The following is a 14,963-nucleotide window of genomic DNA, read 5'->3' on the forward strand; positions in this document are numbered from 1 at the left end:
TTTACTACTGGTACAAACAACAATGTTCCTTAAATAAGTTTCCAGCAGTGTTTGATTGAAATGTAAATTGAAGATTGAAAACTTGGTTATAACAGATTCTTGTCCCTGTAATTATAACACCTTAAATGTTTTATTTTTATAGAACTATGGTATTAAAACACGAGGTTGAAAGGTTAAAGGGACAGATTGGAAAACTTTCAAAAGAGAACACAGAACTCAAAAGGTATATTAAAGATAATGCGATCAATGTTATTGTTTTGTAGAAAGAAATGTAGCATTGTCTGCATTGAAATGATCTAGGGAAAAATTATATTACCGTTTGTGTGAAAATCAATTATCAAGACAATACCAGAGTAGATAAAAACGTAAATATATCCATTTTCTTTTATTTGAGTTAAAAATAGCTTTAATGAATACTTATTATGAGTGCATGCGCCATAATAATATATGTAATACTTACATCAGCTGTTTTGCTTAAAACAGTTTTGTAGGAAACCCTGTGGTAAATTTATAATAATTAATATGAAAACACAATTTGTAAAAAGATATAGCATTGATAAATAAATTATTCCTATTGTGTTCGGATTAATTATACCCGCTCATATAACTCTAGGAAAGAGGATCCATCTTTACATTGATTTTTAAATACAATCTTCAAGGCTTGTTCATCTTTGCATCAAATCCATAATACGAACATAGTTATGATTTATGTTTGAGAAATGTGTCCAAACCATACTGTTTGCGCACAAATCATTTATTATTTCTATTGATCATTTTTCGTCAATACCATACATCATTTTGTATTTAAGCTCTGTAGCTACCTATTGAAAGTTGTGGTCCGTTTACCTTCCATTTTCCTTAATATATTTTACAGATTAGAAACAGAACATCAGACCTATAAAGCCAATATATCAAGACAGGAGCAAGAAATTGAAAAATACAAAAACATGTAAGTTCAGGTAAATGCAAGGTCTCTGAAAGGGATGCATAAATTGTTTGGCGATAATATGTAAATCTAGCCGATAATATGTAAATCTCTTTCTCTTTTTGCAATAATTTTGGCTGGCTATGATTTTGGTATTTTGGATTCTTAAGTATTATATTGATGCCTTATATTATTGCATTCAATTTTATTTTGGTGGAATCGGGAGATATTTTGAAGCTAGAATACGCCTTACCAAGGAAGCAACATTATCAAGTCGAATGTTAATGTAAATTAACGTCGATGTCATTTAGCAGCATGTTGAAATAATACATACATACATACATACATACATACATATATATATATATATATATATATATATATATATATATATATATATATATATATATATATATATATATATATATATATATATATATATATATTCCGATATTAAAATTAAGTCTCAGTAATCGGATTACAATATGAGACAAATATATCCAACCTTCTTTTTTAGATTTTGTCAAATCAGTGTTTTTACACTTCTCAATGCATTTCCTATGTAAAATGTTCATAAAAGGGACCGACATAATTTTTCACCATAATATTTTTCCAAAACCCACTTATTTCATACAGTTTTTGTATTATACAGTGGCTGCAACGTTGTTGTTGACAAACCAATCGTGTAGAATCGTTCGTGTAACGTGCGTGATCGTTCGTGTAACGTGCGAGATCGTGCGTGTATCAGACTCAATCGTTTGCGGTTTTAATCGTGCGTGATCGTGCGTTAAGAAACGTGTAAATTTCGTTTTGTAAGTTTTTATCGGAATGTTATTTGTTATACAAGCATTTCGCTTGTCTGTTTTTTTTTTAATCCAAATAATCCAAATAAAATAAATGAAGCGCGATTTACATAACTGAGAGCAGTACGAACTAACTATCGCTTGGAAATAATCAATATAGTAAGTCGTGCAATATTGTGTTCTCGTCAAATAGCGTGATTTTTTTAATAAACCGTACATAGATGTTTAAGGATTTTTTCTCTGATGCTAATTTTGTTTACTGCTAATTATGGTCAAGATATTTTTGAAATCAAAAGATCAAAAATAGATATTTTTACAAATAAATAAATAAACAATTCTCAATGCTTACATAAATATTTAGTCGGCGAATGTACATGTACACGACATGATTGTCGGGGTTTCGTCCATCAGTGTTTATCTCTAGAGTTTACTTTTAATTATTTTTTTTTTTATAATTTCTGCATATAATTGATTTGTAAAATAATTGTTGATTTTAGAGATTCACAAATGGAAACATGGATATAACTTATAAGTTAAATCATTTTCATGCCATTTTTTTTCAAACTTATCCTTTCTGCATAGTATGAAATCCAATTCAATCAAAACTCACGGTCCACCTACATGGACATCTTCTGATAGAAGGGGAAAAAAAATCAGTTTTCTTAAGTCGGAGAATTACGTTTACTAAATAATTATTTGTAATCTAACATAATTAATAAGTCTTTCATGTATTTAGTTCCAGAAATATCCATTTCTTTTTTTTTATTCATTTTCTAAAGTCGATGAAATAATATCAATAATTATTTGAAATTTAAAATAAGTATTAAGCCTTCTTTCGTTTTGAAAATATCCATTCCTAAAGAATTCGAACTATTTTGCGTGAAGAACCGTGCGTTTGCGTTAGCAATCGTGTAACGTGTAGAATCGTGTGCGTGAAGGATCGTTCGTGTAACAGATTTTATCGTGCGTTTATCGTGCGGAATCGTTCGTGTAACGTGATCGTTCGTGTAAGTTGTCAACAATAACGTTGCAGCCACTGTAGACATTAGTGTATCTTCATTTCCTATGACTTCTAGAAATTTTGGCTAAAAAATTATATATCGGAACAAACATGGATATACCGGCACCAATCATTATTTCTGAGTTGCTTCTCTTAACAGCTAAAATTGATGGGATTGTTTTTATCATGTAGTTGACTGATTTGATTGGAAAACATTGTAACAAAAATATTGGCATTGTTTTATTTTTATTTTTTATTCGTAGTTACTAAATACCCCTTCACACGACCTAGCTAAGAACTGTTCTCAGTCGGCCTACCTTTCAGCATATGTCACATCTTTGCCCTTCCCAGCATACTGAGCATAACTATCGTAAATGACGACCTATTGGCTCTTTGTCCCTAAATACATTGTACAACAAAGTCATTACTACTTTTCTTTCTTGCTGTATAGATGATTCTACCCGTTGAAGGAAGTACACGTGCTTTTGTTTACCTCTGTAACATACGCTTTATTGGTTTCCACCGCTTAGAGAATTCTACACGGGAGATTACTCTCAATCACGATTTTATAAGTAAAAAAACCCACGTATTAAACCTTTCTCCGGAAAACCTTGACTTGCCAATGTCCTTAAAAGGGAGTTTTTAAATGAAAGCGCTAAAGCTTTACAGAGGATTTTCGTGTTTTCTTTTTATATTATTTTAATATATATATATATATATATATATATATATATATATATATATATATATATATATATATATATATATATATATATATATATATATGCACGAGGGATGATCAAAAAGTTAGCGAACTAATTGAATTACTTCCTTAAAAGAAATAAAATGAGGTTTCGGTGTTCATTATTTTTTAAAGTAGCCCTCTCTGATTTTAATGCACTCTGCCATTGTTCTGCCCATGCGCGAATCACGTGATCCAGGCGGTCACGTGACATGCTTCTTAGCAGTCTGTTCACAGAAGCTAAGAAATTTTTCATAGTCTTATATTTCTTACCATGCAAGTAATTTTTTATAACAAGAACAGACCTTCTGTCAGAAATGGCCAAATCTCGGCGATAGGATGGGTGGATAAGGATATCCCTTCCCAGAATTAGCTTGCTGATCATCACAAACCGAGTCCTCTGTCTCGGGAGCGTCGATTATCCAATGTTGAAAAAGTATGGGCGCCTTCTTTTTTTCATATCTCATATGTTTAAAGTCTAAAGTAAACGATATTTTAGGGATTTAATAATTATATTATTGCTCAGATATTCAACTAAGTTTCTCACTGTAACTTGGCGATCTTTCAAAACAAAATGCTCAACTAAGGCCATCATTAAAAATATCTTTGTTTCCCCTAACCCGACCCTAAAATTTCAAGTTGGGTAGGTAGGTAGGTAATTTTTTTTTTCTGACAGCAGTTTTGAAACTACATTTGGAAAATTGAATAGTATCTTTATAAATAAGAAAGAACGAAAGAGACCGATTTTTAAACCGAATATCATACAAATGAAATTCAAAAGTAACTATGTATGGAAAATTAATTCACAAATATTATTCATTTGAACTTGTGAAATATCTCAGGCCAGCGTAAATTTATTGAATTCGAATATTTACAAAACGACAAGATTCGCAAATACTCAAACCATTTGCCATCCGAGTATATTTTTTCAAACCTGCCATCATCTTCAAGTGCTTACACAGACAAAATGTCAAGGGCCTCGCGTGGCGCAATAATTCTAGTGTTTCGTTTTGGAGTCACGACGTAGTTCAGGAGCTCATTCTAAGTCACAGGTCCCGACGTGGGACGTGAAGACTTGTCAATCGAATAAGACCGTAAAAAAACGTAGGTCCATGCAGTGTCGCAGTATACATGTAGATGTTAGCAAAAACAAGATCCCTTATTGATGCTTTATGATCAATGGCCATAAGTGCCGAGAAAAAGTCTAAATTTAATTGGGAACCCTCCAACAGGCGGGTGGTCAAATGTTGTCGACCCAACAATTTTTATAGGTATTTTAAAGCAAAGAAACAACCTATTTTCAAAGGCCTAACTAAAGAAAAATACACTGGACCTCTCAGGAAGCCGTGCCATAAGCCAATTTTAAAGATTTCAACACTATTTGAAAAGAGTGTACCCGTATAAACAATATTTGATTCAACCAAACCATATTTAAAATGATTAAAGTTTTATATATCTAATGTTAGAGTCAGTCACGAAGTTTACCCCATAAATAATTCAGATGTCGTTTCTTCATTTCTTTATAAAAGAAATGAAGAAACGACATCTGAATTATATTTATCAAGATGAAATAATTATACAAAGACATATTTACAAACTCCTGTGGTCCTATACAGTAAAAATAGAATCGAATCATAATGAAGTATTTATTACATCGAAACGAATGATTTATTGATTGCATACACAAGGTGGACCCCTCATCTGCTCATGAGGCAGGCTTTGCCATGTGCTTACTACGTACATGTATGATAATTTTAGAAGACACATTTGCAAATACCATCTTAACACTCCTTAGTCATGGTATGTTTAATTCACGAAATGTTTCAAGAGTGTAGGATTCTACTAAGGTAAAGATATATATTAAGATTGATACATCGCCGTTGTTTTACAACACGAACTATTATATATAAACCCTCTGTGGCCACATGTTGTGGGCGCCAAATGAGAGTAAAAGAAAAGCCGCCCTTCTGATAAAATATGGATTTTGATGAAATTGTATTTTATAAAGTTGATTAACAATAAAAAAAATTTGAATAATCTTATTAAAAAAACTTTTCAGTCGGCACGATTTAAGTGGGTCGATCGCGTTAGGGGAAACAAAGGTATTTTTTATTTTGGCCTAAGGACACATCTTTTTACCGGCTTGCTTTCGCTGGGCAACAAAACAAACATCATTTTTAACCATCTCCCTGCCTTCACTAAAACATTCAATCCAATTAATGATTGAACTTCTGGTAAGTCTTTTGTCTTTATAAACTTTGTACAAACTATCATATTCTACTGCGAAGAAATTTCCGAGATATACGTTAAACTTTACAGCCGTTAGTTGCTCGAGTACGAACGAGTCAACCATTTTTTGTCACAAGTGACCTACATACAGAGTCATTTTCACATTGTGACGTCACAAGCACGGAGCAAAACATTATTTAACATCTGCTATTTATAGAAGATGTGTATGACTATATGTATGCCAAATTTCATTCTGATCTGAATTGTTTTTTTTTTTAAATACAGAGATAGTTCGCGAACTTTTTGATCACACACACACACACACACACACACACACACACACACACACACACATATATATATATATATATATATATATATATATAAAATAAGTTGCATACAACCTGCTTACAGAACACTAAATATTTCATTTTAATGAATTCGCATTTTTATAATATTTAATTCATGAAGATTCATTATAGTTTAATCCATATGAAATATTCTAATTTTTTTAAAGGAAACATTAGCAGAGTAATTTGCATCGTAATGATAATTGTAAATCAATTTTTATTAGAAATATTCGTGTGCGATTGCTGATATGCGATTGCCTACAGCTGAAGAATGATAATAACTACCTTTAAACTATCCTTTTAAATTCTAAGTAATGTTTGTTTTGGAAAAGTGAAAAAAATGTTTTGTACCATTTTGATTTCTCATAAGCTACAATAATGGAAAAGGTATGAAAAATGAAATGAATGATGAATTTTATTGTGTACAATCCTCCTTGGAGCAGGGTAAGGGAACACACAGCGTGAACTTGTTTCAGCATCGCCCGTGTGGCACAGTGGGTAGATCGTTTGCTCTAGAATAGCGGACTAAGGAGATGATCCTTGCGTCGAGGGTTCGAATCCCACTGCAAGACCGGTCCTTTGGATAAGACCGTATAAATCGAGGTTCCGTGTTGTAGGAGGTGCTGATAGAAAAAAATATCCCTTACTACTCAAAGGCCACAAGTGCTGAGTACAGGTCTTAATTTGCAGCCCTCCACAAGTGCAGCAAGTGGTGATGTCTCAATATGAGTGGAAAAATTCTAGAGGGGGCGTTAAAGAAATAAATCAAGAAACAAACGAACTTGATTCAGTTGTCCTTAAGACAATATTATGCTCAGTTCAGCATTTTGGCATATCACCCGCCAATATGTGGAATAACCCACCAAGATGTTACATGTATTACAATGCAGTTTATTATTTTCAAAGCTTATGTAAAGTTTGTTGCATAAATCTCCTAGAAGAGAAAAGCAAGACTGATTATAAGATTATAAGATTACAAAGCTATTTACCTGCATCATATTGATAATTCAATTTATTTCATATTACAGTATGAAAATGGTTGATGAGATTCCATTTAATCATATATGTGGTAAAATACAGTTTTACCTGTTACAGGGTTTCGAAAGGACAGAGAAAAACCACAGACCCTCTAAAAAATTACCGAGAGCAAATCATTTCTAAGGAGTTAGACAGGGCTAAGACGGCGTGAGTTTGATATCAGATGATTATGATAATTATTTTATGTATTTAATTCACTAACCATATGAAAAGGTAGTAAAAAAATTGTAACTTCAATATGATACATTTACAGTTAGTGGCCAAAAATTCTGCACAAAAATGACTTCTGCAAAAGCTTTGGCATAATGAAGAAAAAGAAAAAAAATGATACGTCAGAACAAAGATAGAAAAATATATCTTTAACATAATCTACAATATGCGTCATACGCAAGTCATCTACGGAAGCCGTTGAGGCCAGTTCAGAGAAAGAATTTTTTTATTGCGTTTAAACGCAAAACATTGCATTTTATCGCAATATTCATTACGTTTAAACGCAAAGGTTTGCATTTAATTGCAATGTATATTGCGTTTAATGCAATGTATATTGCGTTTAATGCAATGTATATTGCGTTTAAACGCAAAACACTTTGCCTTAAGTTTAATCCCAAGGATTATTGCGATTAAACGCAATAAAAATATTTCTTTCTCTGAACAAGCCTCAACGGGCTTCCATAGTCATCAGGATTGAAATATATATTTTATATATACACATATATGCTTTAGTAAATCGTATCATTATTGGATCTATGGAATAGCAGAATACCATTTGCAATGAACCTTATGGTATTCTTCTGCCGTATACTATTCGAGTTGTAGTAGGTGTAATTAAATTCAACAGATTGTAAGCTTTCTTTTTTCTGGGAACAATTTTGATTTAAAATACAATTGTTATACTTTTGTTGTCTTTTGCATTTCATTCAATTCACTTTCATAGAAAAAAATTCTAAGCTTTGTTAGCAGTTCTGAGAAATCGACTTACACCTATGAATAAAGAATTTACGAGGACTGTTCGGAAATTCTTGAGACATTTACTTTTACTCCATAAAGGAAAGAGATTAATTCATGAAACTTCGTCAACATTTTTTTTCAAGAACAAATAAGAAAAATTACAAAATTTCTAGTTAATTGAATCATTAAGTCCCAATGAAATTTATAAAGTTGCGTATGTCCATTGACCTGGAGCAGCATCACTATGTCGTTTTAACGTCACGTCCAGTCATAGATTTTTTTCTCATGTTGAAACGATCAGGAAAGATTAATTCTTTTTCTGGCATCACTTTTATAACATTCTAGACATCAAACTTTATCTTTTCTTAAACATTTATTTAAAAATTAGAAATTAATTTAAATTATAAATTATTTAAAAACTAAGGCGTGTGTTGTTGCCACCCTAATGCAAAAATTATATGAAATGCAATATGCAGTTTGACTAGCATAATGCAGGTCACCCTAACAAAAATTCACTATAGGTAACTTTGACTTACTATGACACTTTACTCTGGAATTTTTTTTTTTGAGATTTCAAGGCTTAAAATCCCTTACATTTGATAACAGTATTCCAAAATTAGGAAATAATATGTGAATATACAAACAGTAGTTCCATTTAATATAAATATGTGCATGTACGAATTGTGGAACAAAAAATATAACAATCTGAAATCCATAGTAAAAATACTTTGATTAAATATAGATAAAAGCATTGATACTATAGTAAAGTATAGTTAACTATAGGTAAACTATAGTAAATTATAGTTAGCTATAATATTTTTTGTAAGGGCAACGTTATTTAGACCGTAATAATTGATGGTCGTACGGTGCCTTTGTTTGTTTATGCGAAAAAAATATACCAATGAGAAAAACAACCCCCTAGACATGTTTTTTTCGCATTGATATTGTTTTGTAAGTCGTTTCGTCTAGACAGGAGGTCTTCTTAGCGCTGCACAAATGTTTAGGGATATGCTCGCTGCTCCGCCTTGATGTCAAAATTCATTTTGCCGTCGTTATCAGATTTCCATAACGTGATGAGCATTACAATTGATGTCCGTATTTCTGGTCTAAATTCTATGAAACGTGCTTAAAATAAAGTCATAGCTGAAAAATTGCATACATAATTTAAATATTTTTCTCACTTACTACGGGCCCACCCGTAGTAGTATCGATTTTTATTATCTGACTTCGTGACTACGCCGGGTAACCCTACCATCGACTCATTGATATATTATAGAAAAGAGAAAAATATTTCAGAAATATTTCTTGCTTTTATTTATTTAAGTTTTTGATAAACGTATAATCCAATTTTAACAAAAGACGTTCATTAAAAAGGGGAATAAACACAATGTCTCAATAATTTCCGAACAGCCGTCGTACATGTATATAAATGTACGACTGCTACTTATATAAATGTCACAGCCTTATATATGTGGTAAAATACAAACACAACACGACTGCTGGGTTCGATGTTTATATATAATATATATTCTACGATTGTGGAATTTTATAATATAGAAGGAAGGGTGACCTGAAATATAACAACAGGTATTAAATATCTCTCGCCTCACTCACACTTTTACGCGGATCATAATTTAAATTTTATAAATTTGGAGAATTTATAAAATACTTGATTGAAATAAAATGATCAAATAGATATTGAATAGTAATTGAATCCTTAGAAATAATTTACCAGTTATTTCTTACCGTAAATCCTAGACAAAGTTCACAATTATCGTAAGATAAAGTTGTGTTGGGGAGAGAGAGCGTCTTCTCTCCCCAAAGTCTTAGGTTGGAGTGCTTGAGAATTAGTATTGGCGCGAATGCGCAGGGGACAGAATAAAACCAGTTTGACCACTCACACACCCGTACTCTCACTGACCACTCACCCGTATAAATGAATGAATGAATGTATAAGGCAATGAATGAACGTAGTAAATTCCGTAGTGAGAACGGAATTCACTAGTTACTATAATAATATAATGCCTTAGACAAATGTATGAATATGATATGAATGATAATTAGTAATATTAATTAATTAATTATAATTTACCCTGTGACATAAATTTCTATCAAGTATGATATTTTGTGCTTTTCAAGACCTTGCAAATTAATGAACTATAATTATTTTTTCCCTTTTTGTTTGCACGCGTGTAATTCTTGCCCTCTGTCAGACAGTGTTTATTCATTAGTGCGCATGAAGAAATACCTTTTAAAAATGTATTTTTTTTTCTCTTTTGTAAAAGAAAAATTGTAATCAAATTAACATTTACGTACTTTATTCTTTAAATTACTATGTCAACATGAAAGAACAATGCAAAGGGATGTAACCCCCAACCCCCAAATTATCAAATGTATTTGTTGCAATGCTTTTAGCAACAAAATGCATGATGAGCATATGGGGTTATGTAAATTTTGTGTTGTTTGTTTGGATTTTCCTTATCTAATATAAGGAAGAAAATTTTTTATGAAATTGATTATCCAATCAGCATCATATAGTACAAAAAGTTTTCATTTATTTGTAAATTAATATTCCGCTATCACCTGCATATGGTGCTTACGTCTCCGAACTTATTCGATACACAAGAGCATGCTCTGATTACGATCAAATTTTAATTTGAACACAAGAACTTCAATTTTAAAATGGAATGAAGATGGATATTTATTCACCCTGCCTGAATGGAGTAAAATTTTTGAACTCCCTTTAAAATTACACAAGAATCAAAACAATTTCAAATTTTACATAGAATAGTTCCAACAAATTCATATCTTTTTAAACTTAAGATAAAGGAGTCTCCAGCTTCCAGTTTCTGTAAGACTGACATTGAATCAATTAATTGAACATCTTTTCGTTGAATGTAATTTAGTAAAAGAGCTTTGGAGTGATATTGAAGAGTGGTTTTTGTTTAAGTTTAATATATCTGTAGTTTTTGACAGAACAACAATATTATTTGGCAAGCATAAGAACAAGGATGTTCATAAAGTGCAAAATTTGATTACACTAACAATTAAAAATTATATTTTTTCGACTAAATATAAAAAAACCCTCTGTTCTTAGTACAATGACTCTAAAAACAATTATTGTGGAAAGAATCTTGATAGAGAAATTTTTACTATTGAAACAATGTAAATATACAGAGTTTGAGAATAACTTACAGAGCATATGTGATATGTTGTAATTTATTTGTATATAATTTAATTTTGTTTGTATTCTAGCCTCTGATAGGTTAATATCCAAAAAGGAACACAAATTATTTCTGTATAACCTGGTTTGGTATGGGGACCCCCCCCCCCCCGACAACCAGCTGAATCATCTGTATCCATACAATCCTCTCATTTCCAGTCCTCGGGATTCATGGCAAACTCCAGATTTAATAAATGTACCTTTAACTTCAAACAATAATTCGATCTTACCACATGTAAGCAAACAACAAGGCTGCTAGGCCCATGTATCAGTTTTTACCTCCCCTCACTTCCCATCACTTCTGTTACTTCCGTTACTACGGTTGTATTATTGAGTGGCAAATTTGAACTAATAAAAAGCAACGAAATTTTACACCCATAGTCCGCTTCGCGGATTATAAAGCTAAACTGACCCAATCCAGGTTATACTCGAATAATTTGGCCAAGAATTAGAGTCATTCCAAAATAAATTTTTCAAGAAATGAATTTGCTCATTACCCCCCCCCCCCCCATGCACTATGCCCCGTCCGTCTGTCTGTCTGTCTGTCCGTCTGTCTGTGAACAATTTTTCAAAGCGCTACTCCTCCAGGTTAGGTTTGATTTCAATTTTACATGGCACACAAGTAGACTACACTAAGATATATAATTGAGTGCATCGGTTTTTGATTTTGATGAACGGTGTTGCCATGGTTACTAAAAATAGAAATTTTTGTGAAATCCCTATAAAAAGCTACTCCTCCTACAGTTTTGGTCTGATTTCAATATAACTTGGCACACAAATAGATTACACGAAGATGCGTATTTTGTTGCATCAGTTTTTGATTTTGGTGAACGATGTTGCCATGGTTACTAAAAATAGAAATTTCTGTGAAAATCCTTTAAAACGCTTTTCCTCCTACAGTTTTATTTTGATTTCAATGTAACTTAGCAAACAAGTAGATTACAATAAGATACATAACTTAGTGCATCAGTTTTTGATTCTGATGAACGGTGTTGCCATTTTTACTAAAAATAGAAATTCTTTAAAACGCTACTCCTCCTATATTTTTGGTCTGATTTCAAAAGTACTTGTCACACAAGTAAACTACACTGAGGTACACAATTCTTTTTTTCGGTTTTCGATTTTGGTGAATTGTTGCCATGGACACTAAAAATACAAAATTCTGTGAAATACATTCAAAATGCTGCTCCTATAGTTTTGCTTCAATTTCAATGTAACTTGGTATGCAAATAGACTACACTGAGATACATAATTGTCTTTTTCGTTTTTTTTTTATTTTGATTAATGCCGTTGCTATGGTTACTAAAATCAAAATTTGTTACAATCTTTTGAAAGGCTATTTTTCGTACAGTTTTAGTCTGATTGCAATAAATCTTGCCACTAAAATTGGCTTAACCAAGGATCACTACTCTATTGCTGTTGCAAAGTTTCAAGTCCAAGTGCTACTTTTCTTTTCCTTTGTTATAAGTACAAACCAGTAGAACTACAGTCTCGTCAGAGACTTCTGGTTTTTAAACTAAATGACATGGATTCCGACTACCTGATCAATACAAAGGGCTAATGGGATGTGTGACAGGTCAACAGGGGATTCTTACTCCTCCTAGACACCTGATTCCACTTCTGGAGTTTCCGGGGATCGTGCTTTTTGTCCTTTTCACACATTTGTTTTGTTTGCAGATTTCTTTTTTAGATTAATCACCTTTCGTTATCTTTATTCAACACCTATTATACATATATATAGTAGTGCTTGGTAGTTTAGTAGTAGTGCTAGTTGTTTTTGTTTCTCTGTTTCCTTTGTTTTTATGACCTCTTAAGGAGGGATTCTTGTCTGGTTTCTGACTACACGAAACATTCCAAATACATTTGCTTGTATGTCTTATATACTTAGCTATAATGTATTTAAAAGATCATATTTTTCTTTACTTATCATAATTGTACAACTTTAGATAGAAATGGTAAACTGAGTTTGAAATCCAGCAGTGACTATATTCTTTGCGCAACTGCGGCGTATGAAAATATCTCCTTCTCTGCCTATCAAAATCACTTACAGAACAATATATATTAGTTATTTTTTTTTTAATAAACAAAGACTAAAAGAAATTTTGAAATGTAGCTAAAATTGATAATAATGCCCTTAACTTTTAAAACATAGAAAATAATAATGATTTTCTAAACAAACCACAATCTTGTTAGCTTTTGAAAGCCTCCAACCTAAAAACAGATTTGAGCAAAAAATCAGTAAAAAGTGTTTTTTCTCTCTTACTAAACGGTTAAAGCTTTTTGTTATTGTATCATTTTGTATATTTATATGACTACTTTAACATTTGTAAAAATTAGAAATATTTAAATATAAGAAGTATATAAATATAACTCATATATTCTAAAAAATTAAGAAAAACAAAGAAAATTCGGATTAGCCAATATCTATTTAAGTTAAATAATGTTAATTAATTTGGTAGAATCATCTGATAGACCCGATATGGTAACATCTTTCTGTGCAAAAAGAAAAACATTTTATCTTTAAAAATAAAAGTAGGCATCACATGATTAGCAACAGTATTTTTTTACTCTAAATGTCAAGGAAAAAGATAATGACCTTGACCTGACCTTGTTTCTAAAATAAAATGGTCAAAATTAACCTAATTGATACCATCATTTAGTGATATTGTCTTCTTGAATCTATGAAAATTTCATTAATTTTTAAATACAAGAAATATGAGATCAATATGAGGAGAATCCCTCCTTAACTTTTTTCTTTGTCCTGAGGAAGAGACAGGTCGTCCCGAAAATTTGACAATTTTTATTGTTCGTGGCGTTAGTCATTTTTAGTGCTTTATATATATATATATATATATATATATATATATATATATATATATATATATATATATATATATATATATATATATATATATATATATATATATATATATATATATGCTACGTGTTTCTCTTAATGACTAAATCAAATGCAAAGTAAACATTTCAGAGAACGGAACCTTCAAAACCAAATTAAACAACTGGAGGAAAAGTGCAGGAAATATGAAGAGGATGATAAAATGAAGATTCAAGAGATCAGCCACAAAGCTAGGGAAATTAAAAAGTTGTTATCTGAGTGCGTATTGTTGCTTTTTCTTATTTTAGATTTAATTTATCCTATATAATAATGTTTTGGAGATCAATAGAACGGTTCAAGATAAGCATTTTTATGCGTTTATTACTCTGAGAAGTTATTTAAAGATATCTTACTAGATTAAATTAATTTCTCAGTTTCTCAGCGTATATAATGTAATATATATCTTAATTAAGGAATATCATCATTAACCAACAGTACATCAAGATTTTCTAATTAAGTTAACTGTAGTATATGGAAGAGTAATAATAAAAAAATAATGATTACAACTTTGGACTGATATTCAGAAATATTAAATTTGCTTGTCAAATTACAAAATGGTGGAAATGAAACAGAAAAGGAAATAAGTTTTGCAATAAATGTAGAAGAAAGGTAGGCTTAAGATAGGACATATGCAATTAAGTTACTGAATTTTTAAATACTGCTTTGTAAATAATTAAGGTCTTCCGTCTCAACGGAAGACCTTCTTATTATTCTGTTGTTTCTTTTCAACTTTTTTTATTATTATTATTCTTACCGATTTTGTGCACGCGATTTCTCGTCAATGCATCGATGGATTTTCATGAAACTTT

The sequence above is a fragment of the Saccostrea echinata genome, unplaced genomic scaffold (assembly GCF_033153115.1).
Source record: "Saccostrea echinata isolate AGI-Se365-2 ecotype Australia unplaced genomic scaffold, CSIRO_AGI_Sech_v1 ptg000030l, whole genome shotgun sequence".
NCBI classification, from domain to species: Eukaryota; Metazoa; Mollusca; class Bivalvia; order Ostreida; family Ostreidae; genus Saccostrea; species Saccostrea echinata.